General features: G+C 34.0%; 1 long non-coding RNA gene across 1 annotated transcript in view; it reads left to right on the top strand.

Moving 5' to 3' along the window:
* LOC144975610 (uncharacterized) overlaps positions 1-10,856 on the top strand; it is a 28,563-nt gene extending 17,707 nt beyond the window's left edge. The window contains exon 4 of the long non-coding RNA XR_013645953.1: positions 10,702-10,856. This is a non-coding gene — a long non-coding RNA (uncharacterized LOC144975610). The remainder of the gene's footprint in view (positions 1-10,701) is intronic.
* Positions 10,857-17,477: the final 6,621 nt, after the last annotated feature.

The following is a 17,477-nucleotide window of genomic DNA, read 5'->3' as shown; positions in this document are numbered from 1 at the left end:
TGTCATTGGCCTGCTGGCGATAGTTCCGCGTAACGGGAGGTTGTTATTATCATGGGCGGTGATGATGACACTCGCTCTCGGATCGCCGACGGGTCAGCGGGGCCATGACATATTGATACTCATGTTTTTTTTTAATGATATCGTAATAGGTTAAGACTGGTAAAAATTGAAACTATTAAGATAACATTTTTCTATATAGATTTGATATAGATAGTGTATTCCAATACCAGTTCTTATATAACCAAATATGCTGCAAAATTGAATATCCAACTTACCTTTTTAATCTAAGATATCAAAGATCAAAGCAAACACGAGTACTTTACGAGTTTCATATCTTCATACTTTAGTTAGATATAGACAAATAATAATAATAATAATAATAATAATAGTTCTATGAGATTTTTGTATTAGTTAGCAAGTCTGTATATAAATAAACTAAAATATTCCATAATTACCCAAAAAGTAACGCTTCATTCATATAACAGCCAAAATTGTCTATATATTAAGAGTGTCGTGTCATTGGCCTGCTGGCGATAGTTCCGCGTAACGGGAGGTTGTTATTATCATGGGCGGTGATGATGACACTCGCTCTCGGATCGCCGACGGGTCAGCGGGGCCATGACATATTGATACTCATGTTTTTTAATGATATCGTAATAGGTTAAGACGGGTAAAAAATTGAAACCATTAAGATAAGCTTTTCCTATATAGATTTGATACAGATAACGTATACCAATACCAGTTATTATATAACCAAATATGCTGCAAAATTGAATACCCAACTTACCTTTTTAATCTTAGGTCAAAGATCAAAACAAACATGAGTACTTTACGAGTTTAATATCTTCATACCTTAAGTTAGAAATAGACAAATAATAATAGTTCTATGAGATGTTCGTACTTTATGAGTTTAATATCTTCATACCTTAAGTTAGATATAGACAAATAATAATAATAATGGTTCTATGAGATATTCGTATTACTTGTTAGGTATGTAGATAAAAAAAAATTAAAATATTCCATAATTACCCAGAAAGTAAAGCTTCATTCTTATAACAGCCAAAATTGTCTATATATTAAGAGTGTCGTGTCATTGGCCTGCTGGCGATAGTTCGCGTAACGGGAGGTTGTTATTATCATGGGCGGTGATGATGACACTCGCTTTCGGATCGCCGACGGGTCAGCGGGGCCATGACATATTGTTACTCATGACGTAATAGGTTATTACAGGTAATACTAGCCATTCTTGACATAAATATTGAATACGCAGTTTATTTTTAAGCATAGACCAAATCAAAACTGAATATTTTACGACGGGTCAGTTATGTCATGATATATTGACACTCTCGTTTATAAAACGATTACGTAATAAATTAAGATATTGTAGAAAATTGAATCCATCCTTTTACCAAATATGCAAAGAAATCAACATTGCAATCCTGAAACTCTTACCTTGGCCACAACAAAGGACTGAGCATTTGTTTAGTAAAGAAATAAGGGACAATATAATTAAACAGTGATTGAGCATATAAAGATTAAAGAAATAAGGCCAAAAAAGTGCCTTTTTATTGGAGTGTCTTGTCATTGGCTTGCTGGCGATAGTTCCGCGTAACGGGAGGTTGTCATCGTTGTTTGCGAACCGTGGGGACTCTGTTGATTATCAATGGACGGTGACTTCTATACTGGAAAGCAACCAAGAACTTCCCTCGTTAGCAGTCGTCGTCGCAGTCGGACACAGAACCAGGTATGAATTCCCTCTAGTATGTGACACGCTTGCGTCTCCGCAGACGGTGCCTGAATTTACAGGTAGTTCGGTTGTGGACTGTAGTTGTAGAAGTCACTTTCCTTGCAATGGTAGAACTTGTGGTGATGATGATGACACTCGCTCTCGGATCGCCGACGGGTCAGCGGGGTCGGGGCATATTGACATTCACGTTTATATAACAATGACGTAACAGATTAAAATGTGTTTAAAAAATGATTCCAATGTCTTTATTACCTTTACCTCCATAGATTTAATATATATATTGTTTGTTCCAATATCACTTTCTCAATAAAAATGTTTTTAGAAAATTGAATACACAATTCATCTTTAATCTAACATTGGAACAAAAAAGAGATTTCTAGGAGTTTAATATGTTCATAATCTAGAGTTAGAGATAGAAAAATATTATAGAAAATCGCTTTTTGATGCAGCTTTTTCCAGTCAAATTAGTTCACAAATTTTAAGAAGATAGAAAATTCTTACATTAGAAACGTAATATAATTATCAAAATTAACCTAAAATAAGTGTCTTGTCATTAACCTGCTGGCGATAGATCCGTGTAACGGAAGGTTGTTATTATCATGGGTGATGATGACACTCGCTTTCGGATCGCGAACGGGTAAGCGGGGTCATGGCATATTGACAACCACGTTTATATAACAATGACGTAATAGATTTAACTTTGTAAAAAAAAATTGATTCCAATATCATTATTACCTTTACTCCTATAAATTTGATATTTTTTGTGTGTTACAATATCAGTTTTTCAATAATAATTTTAAAAAAATCGAATACACAATTGATCTTTAATCCAACATCGGAACAAAAATGAGATTTCTAGGAGTTTAATATGTTCATAGTCTAGAGTTAGAAATAGAATATTATAGAAAATTACTTTTTAATGCAGCTTTTTCCAGTCAAATCAGTTCACAAATTTTAAGAAGATAGAAAATTCGTACATTAGAAACGTAATATCATGAACAAAATTAACCTTAAATAAAAATAATAAAAAATTGAGCTTTATATAGCCAATTATCTACTAAATGTACTCAAATCGCGTTACAAGTAATAATAAGTGTCTTGTCATTGACCTGCTGGCGATAGTTCCGCGTAACGGAAGGTTGTTATTATCATGGGTGATGATGACACTCGCTTTCGGATCGCCGAACGGGTCAGCGGGGTCATGGCATATTGACAATCACGTTTATACAACAATGACGTAATAGATTAAAATGTGTTTAAAAAATTGATTCCAATTTCTTTATTACCTTTACCTCCATAGATTTAATATATATATTGTTTGTTCCAATATCACTTTTTCAATAAAAATGTTTTTAGAAAATTGAATACACAATTCATATTTAATCTAACATTGGAACAAAAAAGAGATTTCTAGGAGTTTAATATGTTCATAGTCTAGAGTTAGAAATAGAATATTATAGAAAATTGCTTTTTAATGCAGCTTTTTCCTACAAATCAGTTCAAAATTGTTAAGAAGATAGAAAATTCGTACATTACAAACGTAATATAATTATCAAAATTAACCTAAAATAAGTGTCTTGTCATTGACCTGCTGACGATAGTTCCGCGTAACGAAAGGTTGTCATTATCATGGGAGATGATGACACTCGCTTTCGGATCGCCAAACGGGTCAGCGGGTCATGGCATATTGACAACCACGTTTATATAGCAATGACGTAATAGATTCAACTTTGTAAAAAAAATGATTCCAATATCAATATTACCTTTACACCTATAAATTTGATATATATTGTGTGTTCCAATATCATTTTTCAATAATAATTTAAAAAAAAAATTGAATACACAATTCATCTTTATCTATCATGGAACAAAAAGAGATTTCTAGGAGTTTAATATTTTCATAGTCTAGAGTTTGAAATAGAATATTATAGAAAATTGCTTTTTAATGCAGCTTTTTCCTACAAATCAGTTCAAAATTGTTAAGAAGATAGAAAAGTCGTACATTACAAACGTAATATAATTATCAAAATTAACCTAAAATAAGTGTCTTGTCATTGACCTGCTGGCGATAGTTCCGCGTAACGGAAGGTTGTCATTATCATGGTGATGATGACACTCGCTTTCGGATCGCCGAACGGGTCAGCGGGGTCATGGCATATTGACAATCACGTTTATATAGCAATGAAGTAATAAATTATAACTTTGTAAAAAAATTGATTCCAATATCATTATTACCTTTACTCCTATAAATTTGATATATATTGTGGATCCAATATCATTTTATCAATAATAATTTTTAAAAAAAATGAATACACAATTCATCTTTAATCCAACATCGGAACAAAAATGAGATTTCTAGGAGTTTAATATTTTCATAATCTAGAGTTAGAAATAGACTTTAATTGAACATTGCTTTTTAATGCAGCTTTTTCCTACAAATCAGTTCAAAATTGTTAAGAAGATTGAAAATTCGTACATTAGAAACGTAATATCATGAACAAAATTAACCTAAAATAAAAATAATAAAAAATGAGCTTTATATAGCGAATTATCTACTAAATGTACTCAAAGCGCGTTACAAGTAATAAGTGTCTTGTCATTGACCTGCTGGCGATAGTTCCGCGTAACGGAAGGTTGTTATTATCATGGGTGATGATGACACTCGCTTTCGGATCGCCGAACGGGTCAGCGGGGTCATGGTATATTGACAATCACGTTTATATAACAATGACGTAATAGATTAAATGTGTTTAAAAAATTGATTCCAATTTCTTTATTACCTTTACCTCCATAGATTTAATATATATATTGTTTGTTCCAATATCACTTTTTCAATAAAATGTTTTTAGAAAATTGAATACACAATTCATCTTTATTCTAATCATTGGAACAAAAAAGAGATTTCTAGAGTTTAATATTTTAATAATCTAGAGTTTGAAATAGAATATTATAGAAAATTGCTTTTTAATGAAGCTTTTTCCTACAAATCAGTTCAAAATTGTTAATGAAATGAATAGAAAGTCGTACATTACAAACGTAATACTAATTATCAAAATTAACCTAAAATAAGTGTCTTGTCATTGACCTGCTGGCGATAGTTCCGCGTAACGGAAGGTTGTCATTATCATGGGTGATGATGACACTCGCTTTCGGATCGCCGAACGGGTCAGCGGGGTCATGGCATATTGACAATCACGTTTATATAGCAATGACGTAATAATTCAATTTGTAAAAAAATTGATTCCAATATCATTATTACCTTTACTCCTATAAATTTGATATATATTGTGGATCCAATATCATTTTATCAATAATAATTTTAAAAAAAAATGAATACACAATTCATCTTTAATCCAACATCGGAACAAAAATGAGATTTCTAGGAGTTTAATATTTTCATAGTCTAGAGTTAGAAATAGACTTTAATTGAACATTGCTTTTTAATGCAGCTTTTTCCTACAAATCAGTTCAAAATTGTTAAGAAGATTGAAAATTCGTACATTAGAAACGTAATATCATGAACAAAATTAACCTAAAATAAAAATAATAAAAAATTGAGCTTTATATAGCCAATTATCTACTAAATGTACTCAAAGCGCGTTACAAGTAATAATAAGTGTCTTGTCATTGACCTGCTGGCGATAGTTCCGCGTAACGGAAGGTTGTTATTATCATGGGTGATGATGACACTCGCTTTCGGATCGCCGAACGGGTCAGCGGGGTCATGGCATATTGACAATCACGTTTATATAACAATGACGTAATAGATTAAAATGTGTTTAAAAAATTGATTCCAATGTCTTTATTACCTTTACCTCCATAGATTTAATATATATATTGTTTGTTCCAATATCACTTTTTCAATAAAAATGTTTTTAGAAAATTGAATACACAATTCATCTTTAATCTAACATTGGAACAAAAAAGATATTTTTAGAGTTTAATATGTTCATAGTCTAGAGTTTGAAATAGAATATTATAGAAAATTGCTTTTTAATGCAGCTTTTTCCTACAAATCAGTTCAAAATTGTTAAGAAGATAGAAAAGTCGTACATTACAAACGTAATATAATTATCAAAATTAACCTAAAATAAGTGTCTTGTCATTGACCTGCTGGCGATAGTTCCGCGTAACGGAAGGTTGTCATTATCATGGGTGATGATGACACTCGCTTTCGGATCGCCGAACGGGTCAGCGGGGTCATGGCATATTGACAATCACGTTTATATAGCAATGAAGTAATAAATTTAACTTTGTAAAAAAATTGATTCCAATATCATTATTACCTTTACTCCTATAAATTTGATATATATTGTGGGATCCAATATCATTTTATCAATAATAATTTTTTAAAAAAAAAATGAATACACAATTCATCTTTAATCCAACATCGGAACAAAAATGAGATTTCTAGGAGTTTAATATTTTCATAGTCTAGAGTTAGAAATAGACTTTAATTGAACATTGCTTTTTAATGCAGCTTTTTCCTACAAATCAGTTCAAATTGTTAAGAAGATTGAAAATTCGTACATTAGAAACGTAATATCATGAACAAAATTAACCTAAAATAAAAATAATAAAAAATTGAGCTTTATATAGCCAATTATCTACTAAATGTACTCAAGCGCGTTACAAGTAATAATAAGTGTCTTGTCATTGACCTGCTGGCGATAGTTCCGCGTAACGGAAGGTTGTTATTATCATGGGTGATGATGACACTCGCTTTCGGATCGCCGAACGGGTCAGCGGGTCATGGCATATTGACAATCACGTTTATATAACAATGACGTAATAGATTAAAATGTGTTTAAAAAATTGATTCCAATTTCTTTATTACCTTTACCTCCATAGATTTAATATATATATTGTTTGTTCCAATATCACTTTTTCAATAATAATTTTAAAAAAATAATTGAATACACAATTCATCTTTATTCTATCATTGGAACAAAAAGAGATTTCTAGGAGTTTAATATTTTAATAATCTAGAGTTTGAAATAGAATATTATAGAAAATTGCTTTTTAATGCAGCTTTTTCCTACAAATCAGTTCAAAATTGTTAAGAAGATTGAAAAGTCGTACATTACAAACGTAATATAATTATCAAAGTTAACCTAAAATAAGTGTCTTGTCATTGACCTGCTGGCGATAGTTCCGCGTAACGGAAGGTTGTCATTATCATGGGTGATGATGACACTCGCTTTCGGATCGCCGAACGGGTCAGCGGGGTCATGGCATATTGACAACCACGTTTATATAGCAATGACGTAATAAATTCAACTTTGTAAAAAAATTGATTCCAATATCATTATTACCTTTACTCCTATAAATTTGATATATATTGTGTGATCCAATATCATTTTATCAATAATAATTTTAAAAAAAATGAATACACAATTCATCTTTAATCCAACATCGGAACAAAAATGAGATTTCTAGGAGTTTAATATTTTCATAGTCTAGAGTTAGAAATAGACTTTAATTGAACATTGCTTTTTAATGCAGCTTTTTCCTACAAATCAGTTCAAAATTGTTAAGAAGATTGAAAATTCGTACATTAGAAACGTAATATCATGAACAAAATTAACCTAAAATAAAAAAAATAAAAAATTGAGCTTTATATAGCCAATTATCTACTAAATGTACTCAAAGCGTGTTACAAGTAATAATAAGTGTCTTGTCATTGACCTGCTGGCGATAGTTCCGCGTAACGGAAGGTTGTTATTATCATGGGTGATGATGACACTCGCTTTCGGATCGCCGAACGGGTCAGCGGGGTCATGGCATATTGACAATCACGTTTATATAACAATGACGTAATAGATTAAAATGTGTTTAAAAAATTGATTCCAATTTCTTTATTACTTTACCTCCATAGATTTAATATATATATTGTTTGTTCCAATATCACTTTTTCAATAAAAATGTTTTTAGAAAATTGAATACACAATTCATATTTAATCTAACATTGGAACAAAAAAGAGATTTCTAGGAGTTTAATATGTTCATAGTCTAGAGTTAGAAATAGAATATTATAGAAAATTGCTTTTTAATGCAGCTTTTTCCTACAAATCAGTTCAAAATTGTTAAGAAGATAGAAAATTCGTACCTTACAAACGTAATATAATTTTCAAAATTAACCTAAAATAAGTGTCTTGTCATTGACCTGCTGACGATAGTTCCGCGTAACGGAAGGTTGTCATTATCATGGGAGATGATGACACTCGCTTTCGGATCGCCGAACGGGTCAGCGGGGTCATGGCATATTGACAACCACGTTTATATAGCAATGACGTAATAGATTCAACTTTGTAAAAAAAATGATTCCAATATCAATATTACCTTTACACCTATAAATTTGATATATATTGTGTGTTCCAATATCAGTTTTTCAATAATAATTTAAAAAAAATAATTGAATACACAATTCATCTTTATTCTATCATTGGAACAAAAAAGAGATTTCTAGGAGTTTAATATGTTCATAGTCTAGAGTTTGAAATAGAATATTATAGAAAATTGCTTTTTAATGCAGCTTTTTCCTACAAATCAGTTCAAAATTGTTAAGAAGATAGAAAAGTCGTACATTACAAACGTAATATAATTATCAAAATTAACCTAAAATAAGTGTCTTGTCATTTGACCTGCTGGCGATAGTTCCGCGTAACGGAAGGTTGTCATTATCATGGGTGATGATGACACTCGCTTTCGGATCGCCGAACGGGTCAGCGGGGTCATGGCATATTGACAATCACGTTTTATAGCAATGAAGTAATAAATTTAACTTTGTAAAAAATTGATTCCAATATCATTATTACCTTTACTCCTATAAATTTGATATATATTGTGGGATCCAATATCATTTTATCAATAATAATTTTTTAAAAAAATGAATACACAATTCATCTTTAATCCAACATCGGAACAAAAATGAGATTTCTAGGAGTTTAATATTTTCATAATCTAGAGTTAGAAATAGAATATTATAAAAAATTGCTTTTTAATGCAGCTTTTTCCTACAAATCAGTTCAAAATTGTTAAGAAGATAGAAAATTCGTTCATTACAAACGTAATATAATTATCAAAATTAACCTAAAATAAGTGTCTTGTCATTGACCTGCTGGCGATAGTTCCGCGTAACGGAAGGTTGTCATTATCATGGGTGATGATGACACTCGCTTTCGGATCGCCGAACGGGTCAGCGGGGTCATGGCATATTGACAATCACGTTTATATAGCAATGACGTAATAAATTCAACTTTGTAAAAAATAAATTGATTCCAATATCATTATTACCTTTACTCCTATAAATTTGATATATATTGTGTGTTCCAATATCAGTTTTTCAATAATGATTTTAAAGAACTTGAATACACAATTCATCTTTAATCTAACATCGGAACAAAAATGAGATTTCCAGGAGTTTAATATGTTCATAATCTAGAGTTAGAAATAGAATATTATAGAAAATTGCTTTTTAAAGCAGCTTTTTCCAGTCAAATCAGTTCACAAATTTTAAGAAGATAGAAAATTCGTACATTAGAAACGTAATATCATGAACAAAATTAACCTAAAATAAAAAAATAAAAAATTGAGCTTTATATAGAGCAATTTTTACTAAATTTGCTCAAACCGCTTTACAATTAATAATAAGTGTCTTGTCATTGACCTGCTGGCGATATTTCCGCGTAACGGAAGGTTGTTATTATCATGGGTGATGATGACACTCGCTTTCGGATCGCCGAACGGGTGAGCGGGGTCATGGCATATTGACAATCACGTTTATATAACAATGACGTAATAGATTCAACTTTGTAAAAGTCATGACATATTGACACGCACTTTTATATAATGCTGACGTAAAAGATTAAGATGTGTAGAGAATTGAATCCATCATTTTTATTACCTTTGCCTCTATAGATTTGATTTATATTGTATGTTCCAATACGTATCTGTTTTTCTATAATAGTTTCTTGTAGAAAATTGAATAATGATGAAGTAAATATTAAGATGTGTAGAAAATTGAATCCACAATTTTTATCACCTTAGCCTTAACAATTTTATACATACGGTGTATTCTAATAAAGATCAGTTGTTATATAACAAATTAGAAACGTGATATGATCAACCTCGTTAACGTAAAACAGTTTAAGCGCTAACATCTGATTATGGGTGTTTTGATAAACTGACTTGTTCTCACTAACCTGCTTGTACTTGCATGTTATAATAACCATTTTTCTTTGTGACAATTGTTGCGATATTGAGCATTGTGAACATTTAAAGTCACTTTAACGTAAGTAAAAATGTTCGTATTATGAAAGCTGAAAGATTGTATATTTGTCTGAACAAGCAGATGTAAAAAGAAGAAAAAGAGTGACAATGTGTGACTTGTTTTAACCGGTGTAGCACGCCAGAATGACTCTATCGCCAAAAAGACTCTAGAGTTAAATCGGCGTACGCGAGACAGACTCTAGAGCTAGTCTCGCGGCCGCGAGACTAACTATAGAGTGTGCCTCGCGTACGCCAATTTAACTCTAGAGTCTTTTTGGCCATAGAGTCATTCTCGCGTGGTACACCGGCAACAGGAATGGGTCGTAGCAGTTTTTCCCGTGGGTCAAAACCTCGAGCGCTTTAAAGTCCAATCAAGACACCAGCAAAGAGAGTCGTTAAATGACGATGAAACCAATTAATATCACCCTGGAGAGAGATTGTTTAAATGGCGATTAATATATATTAATAAATTACGAATGAACTGTCTCCCTCCCGACAAAAGACCTTAGTTAGAATGATGTACAACCAATCAGAGAGAGAGCGAGAGAGAGAGAGAGAGAGAGAGATAGAGATAGATAGAGAGAGAGAGAGAAAGAGAGAGAGAGAGAGAGAGAGAGAGAGCAGGACGTATTATTCAAATACTTTGTTTTGTTAATTCTTCTATCAATTTCTCTTTCACACAGGACCTGTATGAACGTCTTCTATGGATGTGTTTGTTGTTGCTCCCAATCTTATTATGTGAAGTGTGAATCCTAGGTGGCTGCACGCTGGATATTGTGAACTTTGATAAATAAAGGAACCTGCTAAATAATTTGTATTAAACTTTACATCCTCTGCAATTAAATGTTTTAAAGTCCTATAACAAAGAATTAAAAAGTTAGTATTTGAACTTGCATGAAATTGATTTGAGTTCATTTGTCAATGTTGATGATGATGGGTTGGCGTTGGGTTGGTCCAGTGAAGGGGATGCTTTTGTTGCTGTTGCTGTTGATGATGATGGTGATGATGATTTTTTGATTTCCCTATGATGAATAAATGACTATAATAAATTCCCTTTATTCGTCTCCAATGGGAAGTTTGTCATTTGGGTTTTTCTAAGGGAAGACTGGAGAATACCCGTGGTCGTTGGCCGCAGTGCAACCCACAAAGAGAACACAGGACCACAGAGCGTGATTGTGAGGTGAACTTGGTACCTTTTATATATATAAGTCAAAGACTATACCGCTGAGCCATGCTTTCTGGTAAAGACGTTTAGCAGCAACAACTTTTATCCTTGACTCTGAGCAGTGATTGGCGCTGTTGGTAGAGTATCTATTACCCCAATCCCATATTGTACCCGGTTTCTGTCTTTGTCTAAATCCATAAAGCGCTCTCTCCCTTTCATGGATTGAGATGACTCGAATTTGCCCAGCTTCTGGTTTGAACCATTTGTTGAGAGGGAGATAGTCAGATATTCTAATTTGTAGATGGGAAGTTTTATTTTTCCTTATAAAAATACCTTATCATTAATAAGTAAGGATGGGGGGGGGGGGATCAAACCTTACTTGAATGGCATTGACTTGCCTGGTTGAATAGGATGTCACTTGCCAGCTTGCTATGTATTCTGCCAATCTATATCTGGTTTGAATTATTTGCCGAAAAAGTGAGAAAGAAAGATATTCCATTGTACTTTATGGGAAGTTTATTTTTCCTTGTAAAAATGTCTCACCAAGTGGGGTGCCAATTACGTATACTGCGGCCACTGACTTGGTCGGTGTTTGGGAAAACACGTCTATCTCAATTTGTCCTCTCTTCTCAAAACATGTCCAGTCTATTTCCCTCTCTTTTTTTTTCATTTTAAAAATGTGTCAATTCTCCTAGCTCGTCCAGTAAAAAAATGTCCTCTTGTAAACAACAAGCCTCCTTCAGAGCCACCAGGCCCATGGAACCGGAGTTTATCCCGGTTTCTATAGCGTTAAACTGACAACAGTATTTACAAAGTACTTCCGCCAGATCTAACAGACCCAGCTACCCAATCATTGCTGGGTGGACAGGGAGGGGGGAGGAGGGGTCAAGAAAAAAATCTCGACGGCACCAGGAATCGATCTCGATCCCTTTGCTTATGAAGCGAGTGCTCTACCAACTGAGCTATCGGGACCCCCGTAAACTATAAACTCTCCGTGAATTTGTTTGGCTTATCTTTTCTAATCTATTTTAAAAATAGATTTTGTAGTTTTTTCCTCAAGCTTGAGATTTCCACATATAACGAAAAAAAAAAAAAAGAAAAGAACAATTAATTTGATTAATTTGTAACCCAAATAACACAAGTTAATTATTTCTAGTCATCATTCTACAAGATCTGACATTTCCTTTTATATCTAATCTAATTTATCATTAAGTATTATTTTATAACAGGCTGTATATTAGTTTATACACCATAAACAGGGTTGTTCAAATGATTCCTCTATATCGTATCGTATCCTATAGTTTAAGATCAAATAGGTTTTAAAAACGTTTGAATTTTCCGTGCAACTTTCAGTCATAGATAACGTTTTCAACGTTATATCTAGAATCAACATTCATTGTTGATTTTACTTTCTTTTTCGGTAGATCGCTTTCTCAAATTATCAAATTTTTAATACATAAATAAGTGTCATAGTCAAGATTCGTAGAATATGTTTCCTTATCTACATTCCTTTGACATTTCCACTTCTATACATTCGAGAGTCTCGATTAATTAATATACAAAATTTTAAAAATATCTAATGGATATATGTGACCCATCGTCTCAAAACGGTTTTATGTCGGAACGAACCAGATGCTTAATAGCCGAATTGAATGTTAAAACTGGTCAAAATATAATTTGTTGGCATTAGCACCCTGAAATATGGTATCCATTCTCCTCAATAAAACATACAAACTCAACACAATTCTGATATTTCTGGCGATAAAATCAATTTTCAACATCGTAACCAACCCGACTTAATACCGTTTTGAGGCGGAGAGTCACATATATATATATATATATATATATATATATATATATATATATATATATATATATATTCACGTGCAAAAGAAACTGGACAATTTGTACTTGCTATTATCTCACATAAGAGAAAAGAAAGTGGTATGTGGTATATAAGTAGAAAATATTTTCCTTCTATTGATGTATCGCAACCTAAATTGACAGAGATTAGGAGCAGATGAGGACCGCCAAAATTGCGCAACTAAGTTACATTTTGTAAATGCGCACCCAAATATAAATTTCAGATATTAATTTCAACTTAGCGTTGCTACCCATCCGTTGCCACTCCAAATATTAAAGCAATTGAAAAAAATTCACTTGCTACATTTTTTTATTGGAAGGTTAAACAACCTTTGTTTGCTAATCTTTGAATGTGTAAATGTTGCTCCTCGAAGCTGGGCCTGTTAGATCTGACGGAAAGTACTTTGCGTTTGACAAACGTCCCATTCAAAGATTAAATAATAACGTGAAGTTGAATGTAAGCTTCAATTTAATTCATTTGATCTGTTTTTGTAATTAAATTGAAGCTTACATTCAACTTCACGTTATTATTTAATCTTTGAATGGGACGTTTGTCAAACGCAAAGTACTTTCCGTCAGATCTAACAGGCCCAGCTACCAAATCATTGCTGTGTAGTAGTAGTAGTCCTCCAGAGCTATTCGGCTCATGGAGCGTGAGTTTATCCTGGTCTCTATAGAAAAAAATTGAGCTTTTATATAGCGCAATATCCACTAAACGTGCTAAAGCGCTTTTCAAGGGGTCCCTGGTCAACAGCAACATTTAACATGTAGGACGGGACATAACGCCTGTTAGGCGATATTACAATTTTTCGGACAGAGACAATGCTGTTAACGTCCAGGTACTCATTTTACACCTGAGTACGGTGAGAGAATGTGAGTAAAGAGCCTTTTCCAAGGACTAAACTATGCGTCGAGCTCGAGGCTCGAACTCAGGGCCTTCCGATCCAAAAGCGAGTGTCATACCACTAGACCACATAGCCTCATAGTGTGAAACAGATAATGGCAATTGCTTGCTATCCTTCTGATAGGATGCTAGTCTATCTCAGAGTACTTTCTGTCAAATCTAACAGACTCAGCTACTCATTCACTGCTGAGTGAACAGGAAGGGGGAGGGGATCATCATCATCATCATCATCATCATTATCATCATCATCATCATCATCATCATCATCATCATCATCATCATCATCATCGTAATTGGCTTCAGTAGTCTGATGTCACGCCGCCCGGCAACGGCCGGTTCTAAACAAAGAAAGTCATTACTTTTTATTCTTCATGCTGGTTAGAACTTTTCATATGCCTTGTGATCAGAATGTGTAAAAGTCAAAACACGATCAAATTTATGGTTTTTTTTTTCCATCTGGATACGCTTTTATGCTCGCCGGGGAAATATTCATACGGGCGTCTGCCATTGTTCCGATAGTTTAGAGCCAGTGTTAATAAGTTACCATGCGTCATTAGGAAGGAAGTGACGTTACGACTGTCGAAGAGTATTAAAGTAAATGGACCGTCTGTATCTCATTGCATTGACAAAATGTCTTTTCTTCATTATGACCAGATACAGTTTACTACATGTGGTCTAGTGGTATGACACTCGCTTTCGGATTGGAAGGTCCTGGGTTCGAGCCTCGCTCGGTGCATAATTGAGTCCTTGGAGAGGACTCTTTACTCACATTTTCTCACCAAACTCAGGTGTAAAATGAGTACCTGGCCGTTAACAGCGTTGTCTCTGTCCGAAAAAATGTAATATCGCCTAACAGGCGTCATGTTCCATCCTAAATGTTAAATGTTGCTTTGAGCACATTTAGTATATATTGCGCTATATAAAAGCTCAATTTTTATGTATTGATCGATAAAAGATGTCAACAAATGTTGAACCCGTGACTTCTTTACTGTCAGGAGGTGTTATGTATAAGATTCTTATAAAGTTAAGATATAATGTTAATTAAGAGTCAACGAATGTTTTTCACGTTTATTAGCAGGGAAAACATAATGTGGTGCGAGGAATACGATTTGCTCGCCCTCCGGAACCTTCAGACCGACTCAGATAAAATATTTGCGGTTATTCGTGATTTGTTGCATATTTTGGCTCGAAATAAACAAAAGAATCTCACCGCCTCTGAGGTCTCCAATAGCTCAGTAGGTAGAGCATTCACTTCACTCGAAAAGGAACAGAGATTGTTGACCCCCCCCCCCGCCCCCAACCACTCAGCCGTCAGTGTTTGAATAGCAGGATGGAAAAAAAAAACAAACAAAAAAAAAACTTGAGCTTTTATATATGCGCAATATCCACTAAACGTGCTCAAAGCGCGTTAAAGGGGTCCCTGGCCAACAGCAACATATAACACGTAGGACGAGACATGACGCCTATCAGGCGATATTACAATTTTTGGGACATAGACAATGCTGTTAACGACCAGGTACTCATTTTACACCCGAGTTCGGTCAGAGAATGTGAGTAAAGAGTCTTTTCCAATGACTCAACTATGCGCCGAGCGAGGCTCGAACCCAGGACCTTCCGATCCGAAAGCGAGTGTCATACCTCTAGACCACATAGCCTCTAATACTAGAGCATTTGTATTGCGCAATGTCCAGTAAATGAATCACATTTCCAGTTCGAGAGTTTTTGCCCAGATAAGTGTAATTTTTATCGATTTTTGAAGGACGAGTTCATTGGTCAAAATTCTAAATGTGTTGGGGGGGGGGGGGGAGTCAGAGCATAGCAGTATTGGCACCACAAGATGCAAACCACCTCGTACTAGATTGCCCAGAGACAAAACTTGACGGGGGATTTGAAACCATCAACAAATGTGATGATGACTTCCGAACCTGGATTGATACCTTGAACATAGAAGTGTAGCCGAACGATACTTACTACTACTACTACTACTACTACTACTACTACTACTACTACTACTACTACTACTATACTAACTACTACTATCACTACACTACTACTACTACTACTACTACTATACTACTACTACTACTACTACTACTACACTACTACTACCTATACTACTACTACTACTACTACTACTACTACTTACTACTAAAACCTACTACTACTACTACTACTACTACTACTACTACTACTACTACTACTACTACTACTACTACTACTACTACTACTACTACTACTAAAACCTACACTACTACTACTACTACTACTATACTACTACTACTACTACTACTACTACTACTATACTCTACTACTAAAACCACTACTACTACTACTACTACTACTACTACTACTACTACTACATACACTACTACTACTACTACCTACTACTACTACTACTACTACTACTACTACTACTACTACTACTACCACCACTACTACTACTACTACTACTACTACTACTACTACTACTACTACTAACTACTACATACTACTACTACTACTACTACTACTACTACTACTACTACTACTACTACTACTACTACTATACTACTACTACTACTACTACTACTACTACTACTACTACTACTACTACTACTACTACTACTACTACTACTACTACTACTACTACTACTACTACTACTACTACTACTACTACTACTACTACTACTACTACTACTACTACTACTACTACTACTACTACTACTATTACTACTACTACCACTACTACTACTACTACTACTACTACTACTACTACTACTACTACTACTACCACTACCACTACTACTACTACTACTACTACTACTACTACTACTACTACTACTACTACTACTACTACTACTACTATTACTACTACTATACTACTACTACTACTACTACTACTACTACTACTACTACTACTACTACTACTACTACTACTACTACACTACTACTACTACTACTACTACTACTACTACTACTACTAACTACTACTACTACTACTCCCACTACTACTACTACTACTACTACTACTACTACTACTACTACTATACTACCACCACCACTACTACTACTACTACTACTACTACTACTACTACTACTACTACTACTACTACTACTAGTAGTAGTAGTATTGGCCGAATTTAGAATTACTATACTACTACGGGTAAGTAGCGATGTCCACATATGTGCAGGTCTGATAGCCGAACGCCTTTATAAGTTTGATTCAATTTTTTTGTAATTGACACTATTTTGCGTTTGTTTGATAGTAGACCATTAGTAGTAGTAGCGTATGGCTACACCTCCAAATGTATTTCGTCAACTCAGCTTCTTAAGTCTTCTAAAGTCTTCCTCCGCCCTAAGTATGGTTTCGCAGCCACCCTCAAGTTTAGTGACTGGACAGTGATCGCTGGTCTCTGGGGCTGCCTGACATTTCTGGCAGGTATCACTGTTTCCAAGTTTCCATCTGCACATATTTGATGCAGTTCTGCCATGTCCAGTTAAGAGGCGATTTGAGGAAATCCAGTATTTCCTAGCGTTATTGAATGCAG

This window comes from Berghia stephanieae, chromosome 6 (assembly GCF_034508935.2).
Source record: "Berghia stephanieae isolate SIO BIC M18660-M18661 chromosome 6, UCSD_Bste_1.3, whole genome shotgun sequence".
NCBI lineage: Eukaryota > Metazoa > Mollusca > Gastropoda > Nudibranchia > Aeolidiidae > Berghia > Berghia stephanieae.
Note: the sequence above shows the minus strand (reverse complement) of the source record. Positions and strands in the feature narration are given on the sequence as shown.